General features: G+C 38.4%; 2 long non-coding RNA genes across 2 annotated transcripts in view; one reads left to right on the top strand and one right to left on the bottom strand.

Annotated features, from left to right (window-relative positions):
* LOC108519939 (uncharacterized) overlaps window positions 1–5,933 on the bottom strand; it is a 9,262-nt gene extending 3,329 nt beyond the window's left edge. Inside the window, exons 1-2 of the long non-coding RNA XR_001882772.1 lie at window positions 5,763–5,933; window positions 1,638–1,749 (exon numbers count right to left, since the gene is read on the bottom strand). This is a non-coding gene — a long non-coding RNA (uncharacterized LOC108519939). The remainder of the gene's footprint in view (window positions 1–1,637; window positions 1,750–5,762) is intronic.
* LOC108519940 (uncharacterized) overlaps window positions 4,745–15,700 on the top strand; it is a 17,367-nt gene continuing 6,411 nt past the window's right edge. The window contains exon 1 of the long non-coding RNA XR_001882773.1: window positions 4,745–4,834. This is a non-coding gene — a long non-coding RNA (uncharacterized LOC108519940). The remainder of the gene's footprint in view (window positions 4,835–15,700) is intronic.

Genomic DNA, 15,700 nt, shown 5'->3' with positions numbered 1-15,700 from the left:
GGAGTATCTGGGACTACAGGCGCCAGCCACCTCGCCCGGCTAGTTTTTTGTATTTTTAGTAGAGGCGGGGTTTCACCGTGTTAGCCAGCATGGTCTCGATCTCCTGACCTCGTGATCCGCCCATCTCGGCCTCCCAAAGTGCTGGGATTACAGGCTTGAGCCACCGCGCCCGGCTCCGTTGTTCTTTCATTTCTCTCAGTAATACAGTTTTCTGGTAAAATTCTTACACATTTATAATTCCTAGGTTTTCAAAGTATTTTTGATACTACTACAAATTACATATCTTTAAGATGATATCTTTTTAGATTTATTTTGTTTTTTTGAGATGGGGTCTCACTCTGTCACCCAGGCTGGAATGCTGGGCTCACTGCAGCCTCCGCCTCCTGGTTTCCAGAGATTCTCCTGCCTCAGCCTCTGGAGTAGCTGGGACTACAGGTGCCGGCTACCATGACCTGCTAATCTTTGTATTTTTAGTAGAGATGGGGTTTCACTGCTGTAGCCAGGCTGGTCTCAAACTCCTGGCCTCAAGTGATCTGCCCATCTCAGCCTCCCAAAGTGCTGAAATTACAGGTGTGAGCCATAGCGCCATGCCAAGATGATATCTTTTTTTAAAAGATAGTGTCTTTTCAAGAATTTTATTTTCTGTTTGTTGCTGGTATATAGAAATACAATTAATTTTTGTATTCTGACTTTATAAGTAGCTATCTTGTGAAACCATTTTATTTTATTTTTTATTTTTTGTTGTTTTGAGACAGGGTCTTACTCTGTCACCCAGGCTGGACTGCAGTGGCCTGATCTCGGCTGCCTGCAACTTCCACCTCCTGGATTCAAATGATTCTCATGCCTCACCCTCCCGAGTAGCTGGGACTATAGGTGTGTGCCACTAGGCTCTGCTAATTTTTTGTGTTTTTGGTAGAGATGGGGTTTCACCATGTTGCCCAGGCTGGTCTCAAACTCCTGGGCTCAGGCAATCCACCCATCCATCTTGCTCTCCCAAAGTGCTGGGATTGCAGGCGTGAGCCACCACACCCGTCCCCAGACCATTTTTACTTCAAATAATTTATTTGTAGTTTTTTTTTTTTTTTGAGATTTTCTATGTACAAAATCATATCATCTGTGAATATGGAGAGTGTTCTATCTTCCTTTCCCATTCTTAAATTTTTAAAAATTTTTCTTGCCTTACTGCACTGTCTAGATTCTTCAGTTTGTTGCTGAACAGAATTCGTGATGGTAGGTGTCTTTGTCTTTTTCCTGATCAACATATGACATAGCTGGGGGTCACCTTACTCTTTTCAGAGCTTAACCTAGTCCAGCCCTGGTCCCACTGCCACTCAATCACATACATCTATGCATCTTCCTGGAATTATGCTTGGTTATGCTTTTCTTAGTTTAGAGAGTTGACTAAACAAGTCATCCAGTCTTTATCTCTAGAACAAGAACTCCACCTGGCTTAGTCCACGAACTCCGAACACTAAAGGAGTAACTCCTTGCTTAGTTCCTCCATCAGCTTAGCATAGATTTTTGCCAGATATAATTGCTCAGCACTTGCCTGGTTATGGTATTAGGCTATTTGCCTCAGCTTGGTTTTATGCTGCTGTGCTATCTGCATCTCACATTAGGAAACATGGCCTCCGTACCTGCACCATTAGGCACAAACTCCAGAGTCCGTGTCGCTGGGCCAGTTTTCTGTAGTTTCTTCCACTACTTCTGGAGCACGTGACTGCTTGGTTCAGCCTCAGTGCCTAGTGTCTTGAAAACAAGCCAAGACCCGCAATCATTGCACATGCTCCAAACATTTTAAATGGGACATTTGTTTTACCCAACAGCATAGTGTTCCCTTTCTCTAGAGGCAGGGTAAAAGAACCCATGAGCAAGCAAATGCCATAACTCCTCCTAATTTTTGTAACTGGAATGTAATAAGAGGACACAAGACAGGAATCCTGAAGTATTTAAGAACAGTGATTACTCTGATAGCAATCTGCACGTAATCATCCCAGCTGCCTGAAAAGTTAACTCATGACCTCAGTGGACTTATCACCCCCTGGTATTTGTAGAGCCACATTGTAATTTAGTGCTTTGTTTGTGCACTAAAGTGTTTCTATATACTAACTTCCTAGTTGACGTGTCCTTTTGTTCATTATCAGCCGCCAATTTCACATTCCAGTCGGTTGTCAGGAGTGGCTAGACTCTCTGATCATAGGCAAGCCTGCAGCACTGCTTTTCCATACACTTTAAAAATAGTATTTGATGTTTATGCATGTATATTGTCTACCAGCAAGTATATCTATTGCTGTCAAACAAAGCCCTGGATTTGATTTTTTTTTTTAATTGTCTTTATTTACTTGAGGCCAAAGGGGGCATTCATTGTATCACAAGGCTGGCTTTTTAGCAAAATTCTGACCTTACTATAAGGACACGTGGCAGTGAGTTAAGGGACTAGCAACAACCTGACAGGAAAATACTATCTGATGGATCTGTTAGTAGTAATATGGAGTTGCTTTTTCTTTTCTTTTCTTTTTTTTTTTTTTTTTTTTTTTTGAGACAGGGCCTTACTCTGTCACCCAGGCTGGAATGCAGTGGTGCAATCTCAGCTCACTGTAGCACTGACCTCCCAGGCTCAGGTGATCCTCCTTCCTTAGCCTCCCAAGTAGCTGGGACCACAGGTGTAGGCCACCACACCCAGCTAATTTTTGTATTTTTTGTAGAGATGGAGTTTCACCATGTTGCTTAGGCTCGTCTTAAACTCCTGAGCCCAAGGAATCTGCTTGCCTCAGCCTCCCAAAGTGCTGGTATTACAGGAGTGAGCCACCACGTCCAGGCTGGAATTGCCTTTTCTATTAACCTTTTCTGACACAACTTCAAGAGACTGAGTTGACTAGTTTCTGCTTCTTCATATGCTGGATCACCTATTATTCTAGTGCCAGTACATCTTGGTTACAATTGTTAACTCATATGTGTTTCCTTACTTAACTTTAAACACCCCAAGGGCAGGGACCATATCTTACTGATCTTTGTATCTCAGTACCTAGCAAACCTCCTGGCACAAAATAGGCACTCAATAAATTGTTGATGAATGAACAAATGCATCAACTACATGCTCTGAGTCTGTTTGTGCACAGCCAAGGAGAAAGGAGAGGTTCAGGACTTAACCTCGTGATTCAGACATAGGATTATTAAGCTAACCTTAATTAATTAATTAATCTTAATGAAGTCTAGAGTAGTGCTGGAAATGAAATGACTTAAACAATGTTTCTGATACCCACAAGTAATGCTCCCACGTTGTTGCCTCCTATCATCAGTATAGTTCAAGTATAATCTGCCCTACCTCCCCTCTTCTACCAAACAGTTTGGTCATTATATAAGTCCTTAATTTTAAGTTGCTATTAAGGATATCTGTAACAAAGGCAACAGCTTTTAAGTTTCCACTATAGAAATTGTTCAGTCTTGCTGGGCATGGTGGCTCATGCCTATAATCCCAGCATGTTGGAAGGCTGAGGCAGGCAGATCACCTGAGGTCAGGAGTTCAAGACCAGCCTGGCCTACATGGTGAGACCCCTGTCTCTACTAAAAATACAAAAATTAGCTAGGTGTGGTGGCAGGTGCTTGTAATCCCAGCTATGCAGGAGGCTGGAACAGGAGAATTGCTTAAACCCAGGAGGTGGAGGTTGCAATGAGCTGAGATTGCGCCATTGCACTCCAGCCTGGGTGACAAGAGTGAAACTCTATCTCCAAAAAAAAAATAATAATAATAATAACAAACATAATAATAAAAGAAATTGTTCAATCTCTGTATTTATTTATTTGTTTGCTTATTGAGATGATGGAGTCTCGCTGTGTTGCTAGGCTGCAGTGCAGTGGTGCGATCTTGGCTCACTGCAACCTCCGCCTCCCCGGTTCAAGCGATTCTTCTCCCTCAGCCTCTGGAATAGCTGGAACTATAGGCGTGTGCCTCCACACCCAGCTAATTTTTGTAGTTTTAGTAGAGATAGGGTTTCACCATGTTGGCCAGGATGATCTCGATCTCTTGACCTCACGGTCTGCCCGCCTTGGCCTCCCAAAGTGCTGGGATTATAGGCATGATCCATCACACCAGGCCAATCTCTGTTTTAAAATGCACCTTGACTATAAAATGAAAATTTATCAGAGTAAATTAAAATATGCTTTTGTATTTTAATAAAATGACTGGAATAGCAACGTGACTGGTGACTGTACATTTTCATGGGATACTTTTTAAAAATTACATTTTTTTTTTCCTTTACATGCTGTTACTGTGAATAATATAACTTCTACTCTGAATTCTATGGACCTGCGGTGATGGAGCTTAGGGAGCTCTCAGGTGTCCTCATTATTTTTGTTATGACAGCCTAGGATGACTATTAGAGCTCAATTTCCAAAAGCTCCATTTGATTCACAAAAGAGGGGCTTGGGAAGAGGGCAGGTGATGGAGGACTTAAAGATTTTGTTTTGATCTTCTGTTATGGATTGAATTGTATCCCCTCTAAAGTCATATGTTGGAACCCTAGAGTGGCTGTACTTGGAGATGAGACCTTTAAGGAAGTAACTAAGGTTAAATGGGGTCAAAACAGTGAGGCCCTGGTCCAATAAGATTAGTGTCCTTGGAAGAGGAGACACCAGACAGCTGAAGTGCTCACTCTCTCTCTCTGTCTCTCTCCATGTGTGTGTGGGTGTGTGTGTGCATGTGTGTATGTGTGTATGTCCCCACTCAGAGGAAAAGCCATGAGGACAAAGCAGCCATCTTCAAGCCAGGAGGAGAGCTCTCACCAGAAATCAAACCCTGTGATACCTTGATCTTGTACTTCTGGCCTCCAGAACTGTGAGAAAATACATTTCTGTTGTTTAAACCCTATAGTCTGTGGTATGTAGCAGCCTGGGCTAAATATTACAAACTTCTATGGTGTTTGAAGTTTTCCATCAAAATTTGTTTTATGTTACTTTTGTCAAAAAAAAAAAAAAAAAAAAAAGCTAATAAATGTAACTCCCACCCACTGATAATTTAGCCCCTCCTCACCTCCAAAATGAAGCTTTTCATTCTGGAGCAGGTATTATCCTCAAATTTTGCTGGCTCCATTTATAAACACAGAATAGTGTAGTGGCATAAACTGTGAGAACTGGTGATGCTTTAATCTTTTGTCTTAGACAAACAGAGGTCTGGGATGCTGGGCTGGGACTGAGGTGCTCTAGATGGGAAGCTGAGGCAGGGATCTTCGAGACAGAACTATGCTTGGGTGAACTCTGCAATGCACGGGGTGAGATCAAAGAGGGAGAATTTGTAGGGGGTGGGTCAAGAAAACTACCATGAGCATTCATTCACACTATACTACTTTTAAAGAATCAGTCTACAAGGAGTTGGAATGACAGGCTGATGCTTAACTGGGTGAATCGTTGATTTTGTGTTACTGTAGCAATTTAATTTATTGTAGAAATTACTGAAAGCAGCAGAAATTACTGAATGCCCAATGGCTACAGACTTTGTGGTAGATTAAAGATTGAGGCAAATTCTTTGTTGTTTCTTCATTGAGAGGTGAAGTGTAATAACTCACTTGAATCTGGGTTGCCCTAAGTGACTTGTTTGATCAAGATGACACTGCAACAGGTTGTCATATGGGACTTCTGAGTCTCAGTTGTAAGAAGCTTTGCAGTTTCTACCTAGGTCTCTTCATCTCTGGGAGTCTTGGGCTGCCATGGGAAAATTTCAACTATTCTAAAAGTACCTGTTTAGAGAGGCTTCTGATATACAGTACCTGTTTATTCAAGCCTTCTAGCCATTCCTGCCAAGGTGCCAGACACAAAAGTGATGCTGTTTTAGATCCTCCAAAGAGCTCATCCACCAGCAGAATACCATCAAATGATCTTTGTTGTGCTATGTGGGACAGAAGAATCACCCTGCTGAGCCCTGCCCATATACCATACCTGTAAAATAAGGAGGTATAGTAAAATATTTGTAATATTAAGCCATTAAGTTTTGGCATAGTTTGTTATGCAGCAACCAATAATGAGAACAGAGTTATTACAATTAACAAAACAAACCAGTCTACTAGTTTGCAAGTTGATTCTGTTGAAGGCTCCTTAGTTCTTTTTAACCCTGAGGAGCCAGATTTAATACCAAGTAAAGGGAGAAAACATACAGTTTGTAAAGCATGTAGGAGGAGACTTTCTCTTGATACAAGAATAATTGCTCAACAGTTGGAGAAATTCTGTAGGTGACACCCCAACCCTTATAAAATTATACAGTTTTGGGTGGGGAGGATCAGGGACAAGTTAGCCAGGAACCCCTCAGCGTGGCTGGGACTCTGTTGTAATCTCTCCTGGTTCCCAGTAATGGCTCATATTTTTTAATCCTGACAAAAATTAGCCTTTTGTTCATCACTGCCTAGATAGAAACAAACTCTCTTTTCCAGATTTTCTGGGAGTAGCCAGTCAGGCACAAACTTTTACTTTCCTCAAAGAGAGACAAATTTTCTCTGATCACATATATCATTTTTCATGTGTATGATTGATTATAGCTTAAGGGAAATTTTTTAAAAAAAGAAATGGTCCAAATCTGAAGTATTAGACTATTATAATTAAAACAAAACACACAGAAATATAATATTTTATACTCCTTGGTAATATTTGTCTATTGTTGAGGGGATTCTGGAGTCACTTAACATAGTCCTAGTTTTAGAGGCTATGTTCAAGACTACATCCCTTTTTCTTTTCAGGCTCATAATTTCTAATTTTTAAAGTTTTGAAATATACATGGATAAATTATCTTCATTAGACTGAGAAAGTAGAATGTTTTTACATGAGGGCCAATTACACATCTAGTAATGATAGTATTTAAAAGAAGAGTAGAAGCAGAAGACATTGCTAGAGGACACAAAGTTTTACTGAAAAATTAACATATAATAACATACTTCAGTGATGTTTATTTGGTGGGGTTCCATCTACTTTGCTTTAGGCATGGGCTTTTTGCTTTCATCTCTTTTAGGGAATATGTTGCTTAAGGAAAATATTAGTAATGTCTGCAGAGCTGGGTTAATAAATTCCATTGCTGACTGGACTCCTTACTTAATCTGATAAATCAGTGGTTTTGTGGTTTCTGAAATCAGCAGAGCCCATCAATTAAAATACATATTGCAATTAATGTTTTTAATTATAAACACTCCAAATAAAACATTATCAGAGAGAATAAGTAATATATGCTGAGAAGGCAGTACACTATACAGAACAGCACAATATAAGGAACACTAAACTGGAAATCAAACATTCTGTGTCTGAGTTCCACCTTTGCTTGATGCTAGTTGCCAGCTTAACTTCTGGAGTCCTAGTCTTCCCATATGTAAACTAGTAGTAATAAAACATCTTCAGGCTAATGCACAAGAATATGATGATTAGAATAAAATGAGGCAATGCAAGTAAATGATAAAATGCTATTTCTTTTATTTTTTGTTTTGTTTTGAGATGGAGTCTTGCTCTGTCACCCAGGCTGGAGTGCAGTGGCACCATCTCAGCTCACTGCAAGCTCCGCCTGCCGGGTTCATGCCATTCTGCTGCCTCAGCCTCCCCAGTAGCTGGGACTACAGGTGCCTGCCACCACGCCCACTTTTTTTTTTTTTTTTTGTATTTTTAGTAGAGACGGGGACTTCACCATGTTAGCCAGGATGGTCTCGATCTCCTGACCTTGTGATCCACCCACCTCGGCCTCCCCAAGTGCTGGGATTACAGGCGTGAGCCACCGTGCCCGGCCAAAATGCTATTTCTTAAACTGGCCAAAACAAGACTAGAGACGGAGATGTCTCCAGTTTACCTGGGACAGTGGGGTCAGATAGCTGGACATTAGGATTAGTGAGGAGAAACCTCTTTCAGTTGAGTTGGCTAGAACTGTTAATGTTATTTTATCCCCATAGGATGTTTGTTTTTAAGGTGTGTTATAAGACTTGTTTTCTTTGCCTCCTCCACATTTATTTTGATTCTCAACACCCTTCTCTTTTACTTGTTCAGTCGACTATATGCCTGGGAATGGAATTGCTACATCATACACTAACTCTATGTTTAATCTTTTGATGAACTTGTCATCTGTAAAATGAAAATAATATCTGTCTTAGGGATGCCTTCTCTCACCCTGCCTACTGGAAGTTCTGGTCAGGGCAATCAGGCAAGAGAAATAAATAAAGGGTATTTGATTAGGAAAACAGGAAGTCAAATTGTCCCTGTTTTCAGATGACATGACTGTATATTTAGAAAACTCCATTGTCTCAGCCCAATCTCCTTAGGCTGATAAGCAACTTCAGCAAAGTCTCAGGATACAAAATCAATGTGCAAAAATCACAAGCATTCCTATACACCAATAACAGACAGAGAGCCAAATCATGAGTGAATTCCCATTCACAGTTGCTACAAAGAGAATAAAATACCTAGGAATCCAACTTACAAAGGATGTAAAGGACCTCTTCAAGGAGAACTACAAACCACTGCTCAACAAAATAAAAGAGAACACAAACAAATGGAAGAACATTCCATACTCATGGATAGGAAGAATCAATATTGTGAAAATGGCCATACTTCCCAAGGTAATTTACAGATTCAATGCCATCCTCATCAAGCTACCAATGACTTTCTTCACAGCATTGGAAAAAACCACTTTAAAGTTCATATGGAACCAAAAAAGAGCCCACATTGCCAAGACAATCCCAAGCCAAAAGAACAAAGCTGGAGGCATCACGCTACCTGACTTCAAACTATACTACAAGGCTACAGTAACCAAAACAGCATGGTACTGGTACCNGGCAAAGGATATGAACAGATACTTCTCAAAAGAAGACATTTATGCAGCCAACAGACACATAAAAAAATGCTTATCATCACTGGTCATCAGAGAAATGCATCAAAACCACAATGAGATACCATCTCACACCAGTTAGAATCATTAAAAAGTCAGGAAACAACAGATGCTGGAGAGGATGTGGACAAATAGGAATGCTTTTACACTGTTGGTGGGGGTGTAAACTAGTTCAACCATTGTGGAAGACAGTGTGGTGATTCCTCAAGGATATAGAAGTAGAAATACCATTTGACCCAGCAATCCCATTAATGGGTATATACCCAAAGAATTATAAATCATGCTGCTATAAAGACACATGCACATGTATGTTTATTGTGGCACTATTCACAATAGCAAAAATTTGGAACCAACCCAAATGTCCATCAATGATAGACTGGATTAAGAAAATGTGGCACATATACACCATGGATTACTATGCAGTCATTAAAAAAAATGAGTTGATGTCCTTTGCAGGGACATGGATGCAGCTGGAAACCATCATTCTGAGCAAACTATCACAAGGACAGAAAACCAAACACCGCATGTTCTCACTCATAGGTGGGAATTGAACAATGAGAACACTTGGACACAGGGCAGGGAACATCACACACGGAGGCCTGTGGGGTGGGGGGCAGGGAGAGGGATAGCATTAGGAGAAATACCTAATGTAAATAACAAGTAGGGTGCAGCAAAGCAACATGGCACATGTATACCTATGTAACAAACCTGCACATTGTGCACATGTACCCTAGAACTTAAAGTATTAAAAAAAAAAAAAAAAATACATGTCTTAGCTAACTGCTTAGTTGTTTTTCCATAGGTATTGTGTCAATGTAAAGTTCTATCAGTAGTGTACGAAGATTCCGATTTTTCCACACATTCACTGCATTAGAGTACTCCTGAGAAATAGAACCAATAGGATACACATACACACCACACACACACACACCGATTATGGGAATGGGTTTATATGATTATGAAGGCTGAGAAGCCTCACAACCTGTCATCAGCAAGCTGGAGAACCAGGAAAGCCACTGGTATAATTCAGCCTGAGTCTGAAGGTCTGAGAACCCGGGCAGCTGATGACGATGGAAGTCTTGGTCCGAGTCCAAAGGCCTGAGAAGGGGATTGGGAGGTGATAATATAAGCCCCACTCCAAGTTCAAAGGCCTGAGAACCAGGAGCACTCACAGGCGGGAGAAGATGGATGTCCCAGCTCAAACAGAGAATGAATTTGCCCCCTTTTCATTGCCATTTTGTTCTATTATAATATAGTACAATAACAGAAAGTTCTATTGTAATAGAGTATTATAATAATATAGTGGTAGTAGTATTATATAGTATTATAATAGAACGTTATATTATAATATAGTATTTGGGCCCTCAACAGATTGGATGATGCCTGCCCTCACTGGTGGGGGTCATCTTCCTTCCTCAGTCTACTGATTCAAATGCTAATCTCTTCCAGAGATACCCTCACAGACACACCCAGAAATGATGCTTTACCAACTATCTGACCATCCCTTAGCCCAGTCAACTTGACGCATAAAGTTAACCATCACACTCACTAGTATTTATTATTATGTATCTTTGTTTTTATGATAATCCTAGTTGGTGTAAAACGGTATCTCATTGTGACTTTTTATTTGCATTTACATGATAGTTAATGATGTTAAGCTTTATCTTGTGTTTCTGACCATTTGTATGCCTTTGGAGAAATGCTTATTCAGAGTTTTGTTCATTTTAATTGGGCTATTTATCTTTTATTAAGTTGTAAGAGTTCTTTGAAATAGGTTAAGTGTGAATTTCCCAACTTCGTTCTTATTCAAGATTGTTTTGGCTGTTTGGGATCACTTCCATATTGCTTTATGATCAGCTTGTTCATATCTATAAAAAACCAGCTGGGATTTTAATATGCATTGTGTTGACTCTGTAGCTCAATTTGGACAGTAGATCAATTATTACTTGTGTAGACTGATTATTCTGTTGGTTAATTTTCCATGTCAGCTTGGATAGTGCTTTGAATGGGATTAATGTTGAAATTGTTGAACTCTGGGTGAAGCAGATTGCCCTTCATCATGTGGGTGGGCCTCACTCAATCTGATGAAAGCTGGGATAGAACAAAAAGATTAGCCTCCTTGTGCAAGAGGAAAATTCTCCAGCAGACTGTCCTTGGACTTCATCTGCTCCATTGGCTTTTCTGGGTCTCCAGTCTGACAGGCCATACTGCAGATTTTGAGTGAAATATGGCCACACCCCAGCTTTCATAATCATGTGAATCAATTCCTTTTAGTAAATTCTGTCTCTCTCTCTCTCTCTCTATCATCTATCTATCTATCTCTATCTATCTATCTATCTATCTATCTATCTATCTATCAATCAATCATCTATCTATCTATCTATCTGGCTGTGTATACACTCACATCTATACACACACACACACACACACACACACACACACACACACACACACACACATCCTATTATTTCTGTTTCTCTGGAGAACCCTAACACACTAATTCACTGTCTTCATTTGTTATAGGTTTACTCCAATTTTCTATTTTTTCTTAAACTTGTTTGAGTAGTTTGCACTTCATAGGACTTTTTTTCATTTCCTGTAAGTTATCTAATTTGTTAGCACACACTTGTTTATAATATTTCCTTATAATTGTTTTAAGGAAATACTTATAATTCCTTTTAAGGGACTACTATAAACAATTGCATGCCAATAAAATGGATTATAAAATCCTTTAATAATCCATTACTCTCATTAGGTTGGCAGTTATGCCTCTCTTCTATTCCTGATTTTAGTAATTTTAGTCTTCTCTGCTTTTTTTCCTAACCTAGGAGATATAAATTCAAGTAGCTCTGAATACATGCTCCATTGTCTTCTTTTTGTCCCTTGGTCAGTTTAGATAAAAATTTGAGTTATGTTGATCTTTCTAAAGAGCTAACTTCTGGTTTTATTGGTATTCTCTATTGTGTTCTAGTCTCTATTTCACTAATTTCTGCTCAGATATTCATTTTTTTCTTATTATTGCTTTAGTATTAGGTTGCTTTCCTTTTTCTGGAGTCTTAAGGTGGAAAGTTACATTATTTATTTGGGATCTTCTTTTTTCTTAATATAGGCATTTACAGCCAGAAATTTCCCTCTAAGCACTGTTTTAACTGTAAGCAATATTTTGGAATGTCCTGTTTTAATTTTTATGCATTATAGAGTATACTCTAATTTCCTTTTCAAATTTATATTTGGGAGTGTGTTTAAATTCCACATATTTGTGAATTTCCCAAATTTCCTTCTGTTATTATTTCAAATTTCACTTTATTATGGTCTGAGAACAGACTTTGGATGAAACACACTTTGTATGATTGTAACTTTTAAAATTTGTTGTGGCTTGTTTTGTGACCTAATATATGATTTACGCTGAAGAATGTTCCATATGCACTTGAGATGAATGTGTATTCTGTTGTTATGAGTGGAATGTTCTATACATATCGGTTAGGTCTGGTTAGTTTACAGTGTTGTTCATATTTTATATTTCTTTATTGATCTTCTAATTGTTCTACCCAATACTGAAAGTGGTATATTGAAGTATCCAAATACGATTGTTGAATTGTCTATCTCTCCTTTCAATACTGTCAGTTTTTGCTTATATTTTGGGGGACCTGTTATGGGGAACATGTGTATTTATAATAGTTATGTCTTCCTGATGGATTGACTCTTTCATCATTATAAAATGTCTTTAATGCTAGTGACTTTTTTTTGCTTTGAAGTCTATTTTGTCTGATATTGATATAGTCACTCCAGCTTTCTTATTGTTGTTCTTTTCATGATGTATCTTTTTCAATCCCTTTACTCTCTATGTATGTGAATCTTTAGGTGTAAAGTATGTCTCTTATATACAGCATATAGTTGGATCATTAAAAAATTCAATCTAATAATCTCTGCATTTTTGTTGGATCATTTAACTCATTCACATTAATACTATGTTTTGTTGTACCATGAGAAAAGGAATTTTTTTTTTAAAAGGGAAGACAGGGAGAATTTTAGCCTTTATTCTTTTTATTATTTATTTGTTTATTTATTTAGAGACAGCATCTGGCTCTGTCACCCTGGCTAGAGTGCAGTGGTTTAATCATAGCTCACTGCAGCTTTGAACTCCTGGGCTCAAACAAATACTATTAATACTATCAATATACTTGTATTTATGCCAGCCAATTTACTTTTTATTTTCTATATGTCTCATATCTTTTCTCTTTCTGTATTCCTCCTTAGCTACTTTCTTTGGCATTAAATGAATATTTTGTAATGTAGCATTTTAATTTCTTAATACATTTTTCATTATATTTAAAATTATTTTAGTGATAGTGCTAGAGCATACCATATACATCTTAATGTATCAGAATTGACTTCAGATTATATCAATTTAATTTCAGTGAGATATAAAAACATTACTTCTCTATAACTCCATTTTCTCTTTCCCTTTGTCATGCTATTGTTGTTGTACATATTATACCTATATGTGTGACAAACCAAAGAATACATTGTTATAGTTATAACAATGTATCATTATTACTACAACAATGTATTGTTGCATTTGTATAACTGTAAAGAAGCTAAAAGACAAAAGGGGAACAAGTACATATTTTTGGAATTTATTGTTTTAACCTTCTTATGTATCATTTCTTGTTCCTTTGTCCCTGTGGACCTGAGTTCCCATCTGATGTAATCACCTTAGTGCAATACAGCTTTGCTCCACTTGCCTCTTTTGTGCCATTATTGTCAAATATATTACATTTCTATATGTCATAGACCTAAAAATAAAATTATGTACATATTGTTTTATACAATAACTTTTTAATTCAGTTAGGAGGAGAAAGGAAAAGAAATATACATTGATACTGTCTTTATATTTGCATTATTACCTTCACTAGTGCTCTTTGTTTCTTGATGTGGATTCGAATTCCTCTCTGGGATCACTTGCTCTCATCCCAAATAAATCCCTTTATAGCTTTTGTAAGATCTATCTGCTTGCAACAAATTCTCTCAGTTTTTATTTACCTGAGAATGCCTTATTTAATGCTCATTTTTGAAAGATATTTTTGCTCAAGGTAAGATTCTTGGTTGACAAGTCTTTTTTCTTTCAGCACTTTCAATATGTCATTCCACTGCTATCAGCCTCCATTGTTTCCAATAAGAAGTTGACTATTAATCTTATTGGGTTTCTTTATATATAAGAAGTGATTTTCCTCTTGCACTTTCAAAATTTTCTTTGTTTTTCAACATTTTTAATATGATGTGTCTCGGTGTGGATATCTTTATTGCTACCTTAAGTAAGTTCATCAAGCTTCTTGTGTGTGTAAACTGGTGCTTTAAACCAAATTTAGAAGGTTTACAGCAATTATTTCTTATAATTAATTACAGCACAACTATTTTTGTATTCTTTTCTCCCTCTTCTCTGCTGTTACATTCATTACTCATATATTGGTGAGCTTAATAATGTCCCACATTTCTCTAAGACTCTGTTTATTTTTCTTTATTCACTTTGCCCTATTCTTCAGATGGTATAATCTCTATCAATCTATGTTAAAGTTCTCTGATTCTCTCAGAGTAACCAAATCTATTGTTGAGACCCTCTAATAAGTTTTTCATTTTAGTTACTGTACTTTTGAACTCCAGAATTTTTATTTTTTAAAAATAATTTCTGGGCCAGGCACGATGGCTCACACCTGTAATCCCAGCACTTTGGGAGGCCTAGGCGGGCGGATCAGGAGGTCAGGAGATAGAGACCATCCTGGCTAACATGGTGAAACCCCGTATCTACTAAAAATATAAAAAAAATTTTCCGGGCGTGGTAGCAGGTGCCTATAGTCCCAGCTACTTGGGAGGCTGAGGCAGGAGAATGGCGTGAACCTGGGAGGTGGAGCTTGCAGTGAGCCAAGATCGTGCCACTGCACTCCAGCCTGGATGATAGTGCGAGACTCTGTCTCAAATAATAATAATAATTTCTATTTATTATTAATTTTCCTCTCAATAATGAGTAATTGTCATCATATTCTATTTTACTCCTTTCAGCAGATTCTTTGAACATATTTATAAGAGCTGCTTTAAAGTTTGCTAAGTCTGACATCTGGGCCCTCTCACAGGCAATTTCTGTTGTCTGCTTCCCACACCCCGGGTATGGGTTATAGTTTCCTGTTTCTATGTCTTATAATTTTGAAAACAGCTCATTTTAGATAACTTATTGTAGCAACTTTGGATACTGTTTCTTCATGCCCTCTTTGGTTTTCTCATCTTGTGTTTCTCAGAGTGGAACCTGGAGTGGGGGCAAGGGCTGTCATGATTCCAATATTCTCGCCCTGCTGGATCTAGGGTAGAGCCTCCATCCTATGAGTGGTGGCTGGTGGAACAAGAGAATCTCCAGTCTCTTTGCTATGCTCACTTAGAATTTAGCCTCTGCAAATGAAGGTGAGATAGAAGGAGATGAGAAGTGTGGGGGACCTGCCCCTCCTGAAGAGACACCGTAGCCCTTGACCAGGGGCTGGGATAGAGAGAATCCTGTAATCTTGGCCATATCACATGGAATAGAGCTTGTGCCAAAATGTGCTGACAGAGGGGAGAGAGGGAGTAGGTTGTGGTTCAAGTACCACCACCTCTTGCTGCTTTTACCAAGATGTAGTAAATCTTTCTTTCTCTTTCTTTTTCTTTCTTTCTTTTCTTTCTTCTTTCTTTTCTTTCTTTCTTTCTTTCTTTTTCTTTCTTTCTTTCTTTCTCTTTCTTTCTTTTCTTTCTTTTTTTCTTTCTTTCTTTCTCTCTCTCTTTCTTTCTCTCTTTCTCTCTCTCTCTCTCTTCTCCTTCCTTCCTTCTTTCCTTCCC

The sequence above is a fragment of the Rhinopithecus bieti genome, unplaced genomic scaffold, assembly GCF_001698545.2.
Source record: "Rhinopithecus bieti isolate Rb0 unplaced genomic scaffold, ASM169854v2 scaffold_46235, whole genome shotgun sequence".
Classification (NCBI taxonomy): Eukaryota; Metazoa; Chordata; class Mammalia; order Primates; family Cercopithecidae; genus Rhinopithecus; species Rhinopithecus bieti.
This window is presented reverse-complemented; position numbering and strand designations above follow the sequence as displayed.